The following is a 14259-nucleotide window of genomic DNA, read 5'->3' as shown; positions in this document are numbered from 1 at the left end:
CTTTAGATAGTTGAGCAGCCAGCTAATTTAGCAATAAAAAAAATGCAAAGAACCTTGACATAACCTTGGACAACACCGTGTCATTCTCTGCAAACATCAAAAGCAGTGGCTCCTGCAGGGTCATGCTCGACAACATCCATAGAGTATGACCCTAACTCGCACAGGTCCTAATCCAGGCACTTGGCATCTCCCGTCTGGACTACTGCAACTGGCTGTTGGCTGGGCTCCCTGCTTGTGCCATCAAAGCCCTGCAACTTATCCAGAATGCTACAGCACGCCTGGTGTTCAACCTTAAGTTCTCCCATGTCACCCCGCTCTTCCGCCCATTCCACTGGCTTCCAGTCGAAGCTCACATCCACTACAAGACCATGGTACTTGCCTACGGAGGAGCAAGAGGAACTGCCCCTCCCTACCTTCAGGCTATGCTCAAACCCTACACCCCAACCCGAGCACTCCCGTTCTCCCACCTCTGATCTCTTGGCCCTCCCACACCTACAGGATGGCAGCTCCCGCTCAGCTCAAATCACTTCTCTATCCTGGCACCCCAATGATGGAACTAGCTTTCCCCTGAAGCTAGGACAGCAGTCCCTGCCCATCTCCGGGAAAACAACTGAAACCTTACCTCTTTAAAGAGCATCTTAAAATAATCCCACAGCCCCCCCCCCCCAATTTTTTTTTTTTTGTTAACACTCACATGACTTCCTCGCCCCCCTTACATAACTTAATCGAGGCTTTTCCGGCTATTTTGCACTATAATGTGATCAGAGGTGATGAGCGCAACAAAATTACGTCATTTTCACTCTGGTTTATAGACAAAAGGTATCCAAGTTGATCAAGAGACCATTGATACAATGGGAGGGGGTGAGGGAAAAGCTTGGTGATTTCAGTGTCTGATGTTCTAAGCACTCAGCAAAAACCATTAGCTAACATACTATCATGTTTTAAAACTAATCCAGAAAATGTGTCTGTTGTCATGCTGAATTGCTAGATGTCACTGAAATGTAAAAATAATCCATTATTAATTTGTTTGACCCAAAATTGAACCGTGTTTGTGCGGCAGATAGCTTAGCAGTTTTGGGACAATAACCAAAAGGTTGCTTGTTCAAATCCCCGAGCCAGCAAGGTGGAAAAATACGCTGTTCTGTCCTAGAGCAATGCAACAGCTGCTCCCCGAGCGCCGATGACATCGATTAAGGCAGCTCTCCGCACCACTCTGATTCAGGGGGGGGGGGGGGGGGGGGGGGGTCGTGTTAAGTGTGTTATACACTTTTCGGTTTAATGCATAGTTGTGCAACTGACTAGGTATCCCCTTCCCCACTTTTATCAATGACAATTAACTTTTCTTAGTCCTACAAATCTGAAAGAAAACATTTATTTGAACAGTGTTTCAAACAGTTTATACAAAATATCTATTAATTTGACGAGAGTATATAAAAACAAACAAATAAGTGGCGCAAATGTGTAAGGGGAGCAATGCCAAAATAAACTGATTGTGCATACTTTTTTTCAGTCAAACCCAAAATTAGGGCACGAGATGGCAGAGAGCGTTAACTGGTGATTTCACTTTTTGACCTTGCGGCGGACACAGGGTCTGGTGAATGCCTTCTCGTCCCACTTGTGGGGGGGCAGCATGTGAGGTCCGTTATGGACACACAGGACGGTCATCTCATCTGCATACTGAAGGTTCTGCAGGAGCTGGAAAGAGAGAAACACACACTGGGTGCATTCGACCAGATCCATTTTGGCTCTATATCCATTTGAAGAGAAACAAGTTATTGTGTTTGAGAAGATTAAAAAGACTCTCTCATGGGACGCTATTTAAATGTTATGGGACTCTAATTTTGGGATTCACTGTACTACTAACCTCTCTCCCCGTTTGCTTCAATGCTTCCTCTCTCTCTGTGTATCTCCTTTGCAGCCTGACTCACCACTGTCTGTAAAGAAAAGGTATTTTGTTATGAGAACTTATAGTAGCCAATCCTTTGATTATAACTAGCTTAATTTCAGTCAATTGTTCCTGCTGAAGTCAGGCTCCATTCAACATTAACTTCATCCTTCTAGCCAGCTAGTTATAGCTAGCTACCTGGCTAACAGCCAGAGTCCTTGAGTACCTAGCTAGCTAGACATCTGACTAAAATAGCAGCGACTATTTTCCAGTTGGACACTCATTCTCCAAGAGTCAGGGGGCTTTTATTTGGGGGATGTATTGACACGGCAGGAGTCGAGGAATTAAAAAAATAAATCCCACTGTCAGCGGCGTCTCCGCTACTTGTCAATCTAGGTCTGGGCTGAAGTAGTTTGTTTCACCTCTCGGGCCTATGTCGTGAGAGGAGTTTCCTGTTGGACAGAGTGGTGAATGAATGCGCTGCTAACAAGGTTAATCTGAGGAAGCAGGCGAACATAACGAGCATACATGAATCATTCATAATCCCACTCGTTCACAGAGGTAGGCGCGATTAGAACTCAGATCTAGAAGCCTTCTGAGCGTTGATCAATGTTGGAAATGCAATAAGTTGGGTAAACGATAATTAAAATGGTGAGTAAACCATAACTCACAAATATAAAAAGGTGTGTAAAAGGTGCTTATCCTCCACTACATCCCTGGTTGGGTCTGGCAAAACCAATTCATAAACATCAATATCCTGCCAGGCCGAATTGAATCTACATTTGCCTGGCATTTTAGTTATCGATGTGATGTTTGTCGCCGCCTAATCAGTCAGTTCTGTACCTGCCTGGCTGAGTGGCAGTGTGGGTGGAATGAGTGAGCTCTTCTGACACAAAACACGTGTAGGGAAATAAAACTCTGTAGTGTGCCTGGAAATTAAATTTGCAAGACCAATACATTTCTACTATTTTTCATATTAACATATAGTGCAGTCGGAGAGTATACAGACCTTCACTTTTCACCATTTTGCTACGTTACAACCTTAATCTCAAATGGAATAAATAATCCCCCCCCCCCTCAATCTAAATACAATACCCCGTAATAGCAACGTGAAAACAGGTTTTGAAAAAAAGAAATGCCTTATTTAAATAAGTATTCAGACCCTTTGCTATGAGACTAGAAATTGAGTTCAGGTGCATCCTGTTTCCACAGATCATACTTCAGATGTTTCTACAACTTGGAGTCCACTTGTGGTAAATTCAATTGGACATGATTTGGAAAGGGACACACCTGTCTATATAAGGTCCCACAGTTGACAGTGGATGTCAGAGCAAAAACCAAGCTATGATGTCGAAGGAATTGTCCATAGAGCTTCGAGACAGGATTTTGTCATAGCACAGATCTGGGAAAGGGTACCAAAACATTTCTGCAGCATTCAAGGGCCCCAAGAACACAGTAGCCTCCATCATTCTTAAATTGAATAAGTTCGGAACCACCAAGGCTCTTTCTAGAGCTGGCCGCCCAGCCAAACTGAACTGGGGAAGAAGGCCTTGGTCAGGGTGCTGACCAAGAACCCAATGGTCACTGACAGAGCTCCATGGTTCCTCTGTGGAGATGGGAGAACCTTCGCAGCACTCATCAATCAGGCCTTTGTGGTAGAGTGGCCAGACGGAAGCCACTACTCAGTAAACAAGGCACATGACAGCCCGCTTGAAATTTTCCAAAGACTCTCAGACCATGAGAAACAAGTTTCTCTTGTCTGATGAAACCAAGATTGAACTCTTTGGCCTGAATGCAAAGCGTCACGTCTGGAAGAAACCAGGCACCGCTCATCACCTGGCCAATACCATCCCTACGGTAAAGCACGGTGGTGGCAGCATCATGCTGTGGTGGTGGCAGCATCATGCTGTGGGGATGTTGAGCAAGCAGGGACTGGGAGACTAGTCAGGATCGAGGCAAAGGTGAACAGAGCAAAGTACAGAGAAATCCTTGATGAAAACCTGCTCCAGAGCGCTCAGGATCTCAGACTCACCTTCCAACAGGACAACGGGCCAAAACACACAGCCAAGACAACGCAGGAGTGGCTGCGGGACAAGTCTTTGAATGTCCTTGAGTGGCCCAGCCAGAGCCCGGACTTGAACCCAATGCAGTGACGCTCCTGACAGAGCATGACAGGATCTGCAGATAAGGATGGGAAAAACACCCCAAATACAGGTTTGCCAAGCTTGTAGCATCATACCAAAGAAGAGTTGAGGCTGTAAATCGCTGCCAAATGTGCTTCAAAGTACTGAGTCAAGGGTCTGAATACTTAAGTAAATGTGATATTTCAGTTTTTTTAATACATTTTTTTTACCCGTTTTACCAGCTTTGTCATTATGGAGTATTGTGTGTAGATTGATGAGGGAAAAAACAATTTCATCAATTTTAGAGTAAGGCTGTAACGTAACAAAATGTGGAAAAAGTGAATGAGTCTGAATACTTTCCGATGCACTGTATTTGATGTTATCCTCTCATTTTAATTCAAGTACTTTTCAAGTACCATCTTGAGAAAAGCTCTGATTTTCAAGGTATTCCAGTACTTGTGCCAAATTCAAGTACTTTAAGCTCCTTGTGAACCCTGAACAGGTTGTGTGTGGCGTGCTTACCACCTTCTCTGAGTGCAGATCCACCTCCCCAGCACACTGCATGGAGCAGAAGAAATCACTGAACTTCTCATTGATCTGCTCTACCAGTTGCTTCAGAGGGTTCAGCCAGCACTCCTTAGCCTGTCAACAGAGAGAGGGCGAAGGCCTCAGGAAGGAAACATTACTCTCTGTAAGACAACACACCTGAACATGCACTTTGATGCAAGTACACTAGCAAACACAGATTTTCTAGATTGTGTATTTTCAGAGACCAATTTTGCACCTGCTTTTTTATGACGTATTGAAATAACAAAAAATATGAAGGAAAAAGATAAAGCAGGTTAAAATCAGGTACGGAACTATTTAAAGGCAATTTCACATTTAAGCTTTGTTTTTGTAATCCTCATTTTTTTTAAAACAGGTCAATCTTGCACAGGTGCAAAAGCTTAGTAAATCTGACCAATCCAAACACTGAAGTACCTCTGATATGTTCTGTCTGTAGGTGTCAAGGGCATTGCTCTTGTCATCCACCTGTCCTGCTTGGTGCTGATCTTCTGTTCCAGCTGTCTCTTTTTGCCCTTCAGTTCCGAAAGTGCCTTCTTCTGGGCCCGCAGCTCGTTGTCACGGCGATCCTGTTTGGCAGCACGTTCCTGCATGGCTATCATCTGTGCGTCGATGGCCTGCATGCTCTTCTCAGCTGCCTGGGCAAGGCCAAAGGTCAAAGGTTACACTTCACTTTCAAGGTGTAATGCTATGCTAAGCATTTGGTTATTACTACAAGTAATGCCAACTAGCATCATTGTGTGTCTATGATATAAATGTATTACTATGGCAGGTGTCGAGTCAATCTTAAGAAAGTTCCTTTCCTATGTGAAATGACAAAAATATACTGACTGCTAATGGACAGTTTATAGCATGTGTTATTTCAAATCCATATTTTTCCTGGCCTCACACTGATCTGCTCCTCCAGATGGCGTTTGTCCTCGGCCATGGTGAGGTACTGGGAGGGCCGCACAGCAGAGTTACTGGTGCTGGTCTTGCCTGAGTAGAAGGACTTCTTCAGGGGAGTACTTCCCCTCAGCCGTGTAGAGCACCTTCAGATAAGGCTCCTCAATCACCTGACAAACATATATGGTCAAAGGATTATTGAGGTGAAATACTAGGGATGTGACAAACTGACCAACAGTTTTTTATTTTATTAAAATCGGTTTTCCGTTAAAACGATAACCCCCAAAAAATCATACAATTCCACATCAATTAACAATGCAGAATAATTTCCCTATTATGCATGCATGACTGCTAGGGCTATATTATATCTACCAGACATAGGACGCAGCTACATTAACGTGTCAATAGCAACAATTGATAACTTTTCAGACAAAAATACATTAAAAAAGCTGCACCAGAAGCGTCTAACTTTTCAGAAATCTGCTCCGGCATAGAATGTTCTGTATTGTATCTCTGACAATAAATATTGGGTATTGATGTGCTGCTGTGTTTTTTTATGGTAGGGTAGTTAGATGTGTTTTTTTCCTACTAAATGTCTTTGTATGTCACAGTATTTAAATGTCTGTGTGCAGGCAACAAACAGGCAGGTTGCTCGCAGGCAGTTTGAGATTATTTGATTGACAGTTCTGGTCGCCTAGTGATGAATGTTAGTCTTGCTTCAGAAGCGGCATTCCTTTACAGACAAGTAAAATGCCGGTTAATATGTCTAGAGGTTTCGTGTCGGTATTTAAAAAGCCGTAGTGTAGCCTACCCTAACAGACAAACATGCCAGCAGCCGAATGTAATTTCATATGAGACAACAGCACCCCACCCACAGTAACGAAGAGTAGGCTATCCTGTGCTCATTAGACTGGCCTGAAGATACCTCTGTATCCTGGCAACATCGGTGTCATGAAAAGGCTAGGATATTCTACACGCAACAGACCAAAGAATGAACACACACACTTGCATCATTAGTGAAGAGAAAAAGCAGGCAGGCCAACACGAGGGAGAAAGAATGGAGCAGGGAGAACCATGAGCATGTATCATGGTAATCTGCGTCTCACAATGTCTTGTCTCACATGCTTTGTAGTAGCCTAAAGTTCACCTCTTCCTCTCTGGTTTTACTTACATTACACAACTTTCCCCAGGCCTTTATAGCCTATTGTCTAATATATTTTGTTAGGGATTTTCTTAACATTAGGGATCCCAATTTAACAGTCACACCCCTAGTTTGGAGCATTTTATATTCCAGTCTGTTCAGAAATCAAATAAGATATGAAAGTGACATAATTTGTTGAAATTTAAAAAAAAAACTCCATCCTCCCAGCCACTCTGGGGTATGGAACGTACCGTCTTGATCATGGCTTTGGTTTGGTCTGTTCCCACGGGAATATCGTGCACCTTGTACTGGTTGCAGAGGTAGCTCATAACCTCTTCTGGAGCATCGAAGAGCTCCCGCAAGTACGCAAAGAACCCGAAACGCCTACAGACAGAAGGAAAAAAATGCATCTTACACATACAAATGGAAGGGTTAGGATTAGGGTTGAGGTTAGGTATAGGCCTGATACATTTACAATCCATATTGGGACAGTATGAGAGGACTACTCACTTCAGGGACTCAATGGGTCGGGAAGGGGGGCGTGTGGCACAGGACTCCTCAGGAGCAAAGACTGAATTCACCCTCAGGATCTGGCTGTCACGTACCTGAGGCCAAGGACAAATCCATTATAACTTTTCCCACTGTATATAGTTCCTTTAACTAGAGCCTATAAGAATGAGGGCCTGGGCAGGTGGGTCACATGGTCAGTAAACCTTTGACTTACCCAAATTTCCATGACCAACAATTGTATATGTGTAAACATATGTATGTATAAAACAGTAAGCATAATGTGGTATCGACTCTGGGAGGATGCTCTCTGATCCGATACAATCACCTGTCGTTGTGCAAGGCACTTATGCCCCCACAATGCAGAACACCTGTTAGGTAACTACATAAAACACATGGTCAACCCTCAGTGAGCTACTGGGTGTCAAGGCTTTTGATCAAGCTCTGCTCAAACACAGAGCCAGTCTATCAATGTCCGGTTGAGCAGCTAATTTCTAAAAATGTGGTTCATTAGAGGGGGACTGGAATAAAAGCCTGCACACCCAGTAGCTCTCCTGGAGGATGGTTGACCACCCTTGATGTATAACATTGCAACATTACAACCAAATACTTTATACCTTTTTAAATAATTAGCTCACTCAGTATATCAAAGATCAAATGGCTATCGTAGGTTACAAATATTTTTATTCAGCTGAAGCAAGCCCACAAATTTTCTTCAGGAAATATACCTTTTCGATTTGAGTCATATTTATATATCTTAGCTACCTTAGTCGTGTTTTCTTTGCAGGCTGACTAGCATCTATTGAGTTGCAATGTCCCATACATTGCCCAAACGAACTGGAAGTATCCACATAATCCAAAAGGTTACATCAAATATTTTTTCCTAAAATTACTATTCGCAAATTATAATTTTTATTCACATGATTAGATTCACCACAATTGAACCGAATCCCAACTAATATAATGGCAAAGTGAATTGTTCGTTTTGACAAAAATAATAGTTTCAATTAATCATACGAATTGTTCAAAAAAGTTAATCAACTTTATATGGCCTTTTTTGTGATTGTCGGTGAAACGTTTTGGGATATGACGAAAACCTTAATACACGCTAATAATAGCTAAACAGTTAACTCGAGGGTACTATATATATATATATTTGCTTTGAATTGGCTACCTAAATATTAGTCTGTTCTCTATAATATTTTACAGGCTAGGCCTATCTGCTGCTACAATGTCTGACTGTCCCGCTTCTCCTTGAGCAACAGCCCACTTGTCTCGAACCCCAACAGGTGATGCGCGCAACCACAGACACGTTAGTGTCATTCCAATCCTGGCTGACATGTTATCAATTAAATAAAAAGAAACCTATTTAAAAACTGTGCCTAAATAAATTACATTCACAGAAACTATTAAATTAATTTCTATGACTTTTCCAAACCTTTTAGAATTTAATAATTTTCCAAAACTTTTCCAGGCCTGGAAAAGACCATTTAAAAATTCCATGACTTTTCCAGGATTTTCATGAATGTACAACCCCTGCCTTATATCATTGTAGACAGAGCATTGTGATATTGTTGTATTGGCAGTTGAATGTCTTTCTGAATCTATTGCTGACCCTTCTCACCTCTGTCATTAACTTCTCCATGTCCTCTCTCTTCTGGAAGATGAAGGCCCACACTGATCTGATAGAACAGAACGTTTAATTCAACAAAATGCTACTACGGACTTTCAAATTCTGTTTACATAGTCATACATACTATTCTTTGAACCAAGTAGTCTTGATTAGAAAATCCCTCCGTGCTACAACAAACAAACAAAAGTATGAGGGGTGCTCAACAACTACAATGATACTTCAAAGTATTAGGACAGGGCCAGGACAAATAGTATGCTCTCACCACTAGCATCTTTGGTTCATAGACGTTGCCACTGAAGAGGTGTTTGTTCTGCCTCAGCCACTTGATGGCAGCGTAGGTGTCCTTGGAGCGCCCTCTCAGGTTCTCCTCCTTGATCTTCATCATGTCATCCAGACTTCTCAGCCTGTTCTTCAACACTACAGGAAACAGGGAGTTTAGCACCAAGTCAAGTGGTATGTGTTACACTTCACCATGGTTAAAATGGTGCAGTAAGGCACTGTGCCAAAACTCCTCAGAGCCTGTGTCTCTCCTACGTCTACACTCTCCGTTCAGGTTGGCCTTCTCCTCATGGATGTGCCTCAACTCGGCGTTCACCACGTCGAGCCGCGGTGTCACGTCCAATTGGTCGCCCAGGTTAGCCACCTCTGCCCGCAGGTCGTCAATCATGCATCGGGTGTTGCTGACTCGCTTCTGCCGGTCCGCCTACTCAGTCTGCTTCAGGCTGAATGCCTGCTTGATGTCCTCAATCTAGAGGGATAAGGGAGGATCAAGCATTTGTACATGTATTTTTATGTCATACTTTCTCATTGGTATCAAGAGAGTATAAAAGGCAGAAATAGAGAAAGAAAACAGCGCCAGACCTCTGTGCTTACTGTCCAGGTGGTCCCGTTTCTGTTTACACTTCTGAGCCCACCCTGACGCTGGCCGTCTGGAACACAACAAGGATACATCACCACCAGTCCATGGGCTACACAACACACTGGTTCCCAAATGTCTTTACAGTATCACCCACCAAGTAAATATAACCCATGCTTCTACCCAGGTCCCCGTTTCAAAATGAATCGACCCTGGAACTAAGTGGAATAAATGGACATCCCCATCCAGTGCAGCTACACAGCCCAGGAAGCCTGTCTGACCTTGTCTTTCATTTGGTTCTCGATGGGCCTCAGCTGGCTGTCGATGTGCTGGATCTTCTTCAGCATTTGGGCCTGGGACTCCCTCACGGTTTTTAGCTGCTTCTTGGCATCCTCCCTCTCCTTCTTCACCCCCTCCAGCTCATTACAGGCGGTTTCATATTCCTGGAGAGGACAGAAAGGGTTGACAAAGATTAACATATTCACATAACATTCATATAAACACACTCACGTGCAATTTGTTTTTACATGGAGGATAATCTACCCATGTCCAGTGTCTTATTGCAAGCTACGAATGACTACAGGGTTGTATTCATTAGTGCACAACATAGCAAAATGTTTTGCAACGGAAACAGTTTACATCATGTTGTAGTGTCTGGAGTAAGCGGTTGGTGTGCATAATAAAAACGTGTGTCAGATGATCTTGCTATTGAAACTCACCACCCAGGGTTTCTTCTTATCCAGCATTTTAATCATGTCCAGGTGTCTCTTCTTCTCATAGTAGCGCTCCACGTCATGCTTGTTCCGTTCATTCCTCTGCTTGAACTTCTCCAGGGCGCTGGCCTTCTCCTTCTACCAAAAAACAATACCAGCATACCTTTTAACTTGCTCTCCCCTGAGCGGTCAACACTGCAGCAAAAACTTCTTTATAAAAGAAGAAGCAATGAGTCCCCATTCATCCATAAAGCTCGAGTTAAAACTGTGCTCACCTCCAGTTCCCTCTCTTTGGTGCGGAAGGTCTTGAGCTTGCAGTGCTACTCGTACATCTCTGGAGGCCCCACTGACTTCTCTGTGGCCTCTAGCAGCTCAATCTTGGTCATCTTGGCAAACTCACCCAACTTCTTCTGCAAAGTCACAGGGCAGGAGGCAAAGGGTGGTCAGAAAATTGGAAGGAGTAGGACGTTAGCATTCAAGTAAAAAAATAAAAATAAAACTCCAAGTTTACACTCACCTGTGGCAGGAACTGGCAGAGGTTGCTTACTTGGATCTGTAGAGCTTTCACCTCCTCCCCCACAGTCTTCTGGCTGGAGTGTCTCCCATTCAGCATCCACACTGACTGGTTATTCTCCACGTGGATCTCTCTGTTGATCACCAGGTTTCCCCGGCCTTGTACCTGAAAACACAGGTGGGGTTCCATTCATGTTATTATACCCACTATTGGAGACATATGGGAATCAGTGTGATGGCATTTCTGATTTAATCAATAACAGACTTACAATTTAATCTCAAACGATCCTTTGTTGCACCCACGCTTCACGTACAGCCCAACCTAGTAAGAATAATACAAGTTATCAATTAAATTCTGTACAATCAAATACAAACCCCCAAACAAACAGAAATTAAGTACAATAAAGAGTGCCATACATGCAACAATCCAAAATAATGCTATGGAAAGTTTGAAGTTAAATAAAGGTTAAATAAAAATTGACAACACATCCCAGTTGTAGCTAGCTAAAGTTAGTAATGTTACACTTGTTAATAAATAGCCAACTACCTTGTCCCCTCTGCCCAGGATGGTAGTCTTTCCTGCCAGACCCAGACATATGGCACAGACAATACTGGACTTCCCAGTTCCATTGGCTACCACAATCATGTTCAGGTTTGGTCCAGGGTGAACTATGGAGTGGTCGTAGGTTCTGTGTGAAGGAGTGAATTGTGTCAGCTTAATTTAAGTGCAGCAACTTTTTCTAATAGTTAGCACATTCAGTTAGTTAACGCTAGGTAGCCTCGGCTACAATACAACAACCTATGACGGACACAAGCCCATTCAGCAACTTTGAAGCTTGCTAGCACATTTAGTTAGCTACAAGACTTGGTCATATACAGAATTACCATCATCTTTGACTCGGTTGTTCATGCCAAGTAGGTGTCTCTCTGCAAAACAGCAACATCTCTCACAGCTAGCTAAGTTACCTAACTAGCTAGATCAGCTTACTTCAAACATTTCACAGGGCTAACGTATGCTAGCACACAACGTTAGGTAAATCGCCATCACGTCATTGTGGTTAGCTAGCATTTCAAAGGGGAGTTGACTCACAGGAAGTTTTGCATTATGATGCAAAGTATGGATCATTCGACAAAACAAGGCATTTTACCATCTCCAACGGGACGTGGGTCAGTTTCAGTACCAGAGGACGAGCTAACTTCATTATTTGATGTTTGGGTGTTTATTACGTTACTTACTCGTTTCCTTTTGCCCACAGAAGCCATGTTCTTGAAAATTATAAGATGCGCTAGCAGTCTGTCACTGGGATTCGAGCGCCCACTGTGGAAAGTTTTCGATTGATGATTGGACAAGGTGGATCAAGTGTAGTTAATCAACAAAACAACATGCAACAAATTCTTCTATTGACGCCACCAACTGGACAAGTTGAAACCAAAACAAGGTAAAAAGAAAATCCATTCGTGATAGGGAAACTAACTTACTTCACCCAAATAAAAATAGTACATATACAAAACAAAATTCCCACTTATTTCTTCTTTCAATACTCCATATCTCCCTTCTCAGGCTCTAGGACCTAAGAGGGTGGTACGGCTTGTGATAATATTCCATGTTACTCCTTCACCGAGAAGTCTTTCAGCCCCAGGAACCGCTCCTCCTCTTCCACAATGATTTCTATCTTCCTGGACTTGCTTTCCACCTTGGCAGTGCCATTTATCACCATAGCTATAAAGGCCACAAATTCCACATTCTTAACCTTTAAAATGTCAGGATCCTGCTGGTGAAAGGCAACCCCTGCAGCCTGCAGTGAAGGCCTATCCACCACCATGGACTCTTCATGTGCACCATTCCAACCCTCAACCCTTTTAACAGCTGCTGCATATGATATGCTCTGGATAGCCCTGACTTTGGCCACCTCATTCTCTTTCACCCTTGTGGAGCATTTGAAAGACGTAGCTTCATGGTTCCCACCACAATTGCGACATGTCACATTTATCCCTTTTATAACACATAATATGATATTTTCCACAACTTGGACATCTCAGCTTCTCCCTTCTGCAAACACTTGAAACATGACCAAAAGCTTTACAATGATCACACTGTATTGGTCTTAGGATAAATGATCTAACTCTGTAGTTAATATACCCTAAATGTACTTGAGTAGGGAGAGACTCCATATCAAAAAACAAAAGAACAGAGACTCTTCACTTTTTCTTCATTCACCACACAATTAATCCGATGTGCATCAATCACTCCAGGAAGAGTTTATTTGTATTTTTTTTAATTTAACCCTTATTTTACTAGGTAAGTTGACTGAGAACACATTCTCGTTTACAGCAACAACCTGGGGAATAGTTACAGGGGAGAGGAGGGATGAATGAGCCAATTGTACCCTGGGGATGATTAGGAGACCATGATGGTATGATTGCCAGGACACCAGGGTTAACACCCCTACTCTTACAATAAGTGCCATGGGATCTTTAGTGACCACAGAGAGTCAGGACACCCATTTAACATCCCATCCAAAAGACAGCACCCTACACAGGGCAATGTCTCCAATCACTGCTCCTGGGTGTAACAGTATAACTTTAGTACGTCCCCTCGCCCCGACACGGGCGCGAACCAGGGACCTTCTGCACACATCAACAACTGACACCCACGAAGCGTCGTTACCCATCGCTCCACAAAAGCCACGGCCCTTGCAGAGCAAGGGGCAACCCTACTTAAAGTCTCAGAGCAAGTGACGTAACTGATTGAAATGCTACTAGCGCGTACCCGCTAACTAGCTAGCCATTTCACATCCGTTACACTCACCCCCCTTTCAACCTCCTCCTTTTCCGCAGCAACCAGTGATCCGCAGCATCAATGTAACAGTTTAACTTTACGTCGTCCCCTCGCCCCAACACGGGCGCGAACCTGGGACCCTCTGCACACATCAACAGCGGTTGCCCACGAAGCACGGTCGTTACCCATCGCTCCACAAAGGCCGCGGCCCTTGCAGAGCAAGGGGCAACCCTACTTAAAGTCTCAGAGCAAGTGACGTAACTGATTGAAATGCTACTAGCGCGTACCCGCTAACTAGCTAGCCATTTCACATCCGTTACATGGGGGTATTGGGATATTGGATATTTTTGTAGACCAGAGGAAAGGGTGCCTCCTACTAGCCCTCCAACACCACTTCCAACAGCATCTGGTCTCCCATTCATGGACCAACTAGGACCAACCCTGTTTAGCTTCAGAAGCAAGCCAGCAGTGGAATGCAGGGTGCTTCATCTCTTCAACATCTACTTCCCACAAGATATAACCCCCTTGAGGGGTGCCCTATTCCTAAGAGACACACACCGCACTTCAAACTTATTAAATCGGGAAAGACGAAATACACGTTTCTTCTGGAAGCGCAAAAAATTAAAACCAGCCCGTCTCTTGTGATCCTGACAGCCTTCA

General features: G+C 43.5%; 1 pseudogene; it reads right to left on the bottom strand.

The window, feature by feature from the left end:
- Nucleotides 1–1246: 1246 nt before the first annotated feature.
- On the bottom strand, nt 1247–12538 carry LOC129863263 (structural maintenance of chromosomes protein 5-like; annotated as a pseudogene).
- Between the last annotated feature and the right edge of the window lie 1721 nt (nt 12539–14259).

Source organism: Salvelinus fontinalis, chromosome 10, assembly GCF_029448725.1.
Source record: "Salvelinus fontinalis isolate EN_2023a chromosome 10, ASM2944872v1, whole genome shotgun sequence".
Classification (NCBI taxonomy): domain Eukaryota; kingdom Metazoa; phylum Chordata; class Actinopteri; order Salmoniformes; family Salmonidae; genus Salvelinus; species Salvelinus fontinalis.
The sequence above is the reverse complement of the archived record's forward strand: the minus strand, read 5'-3'. Positions and strand labels throughout refer to the sequence as shown.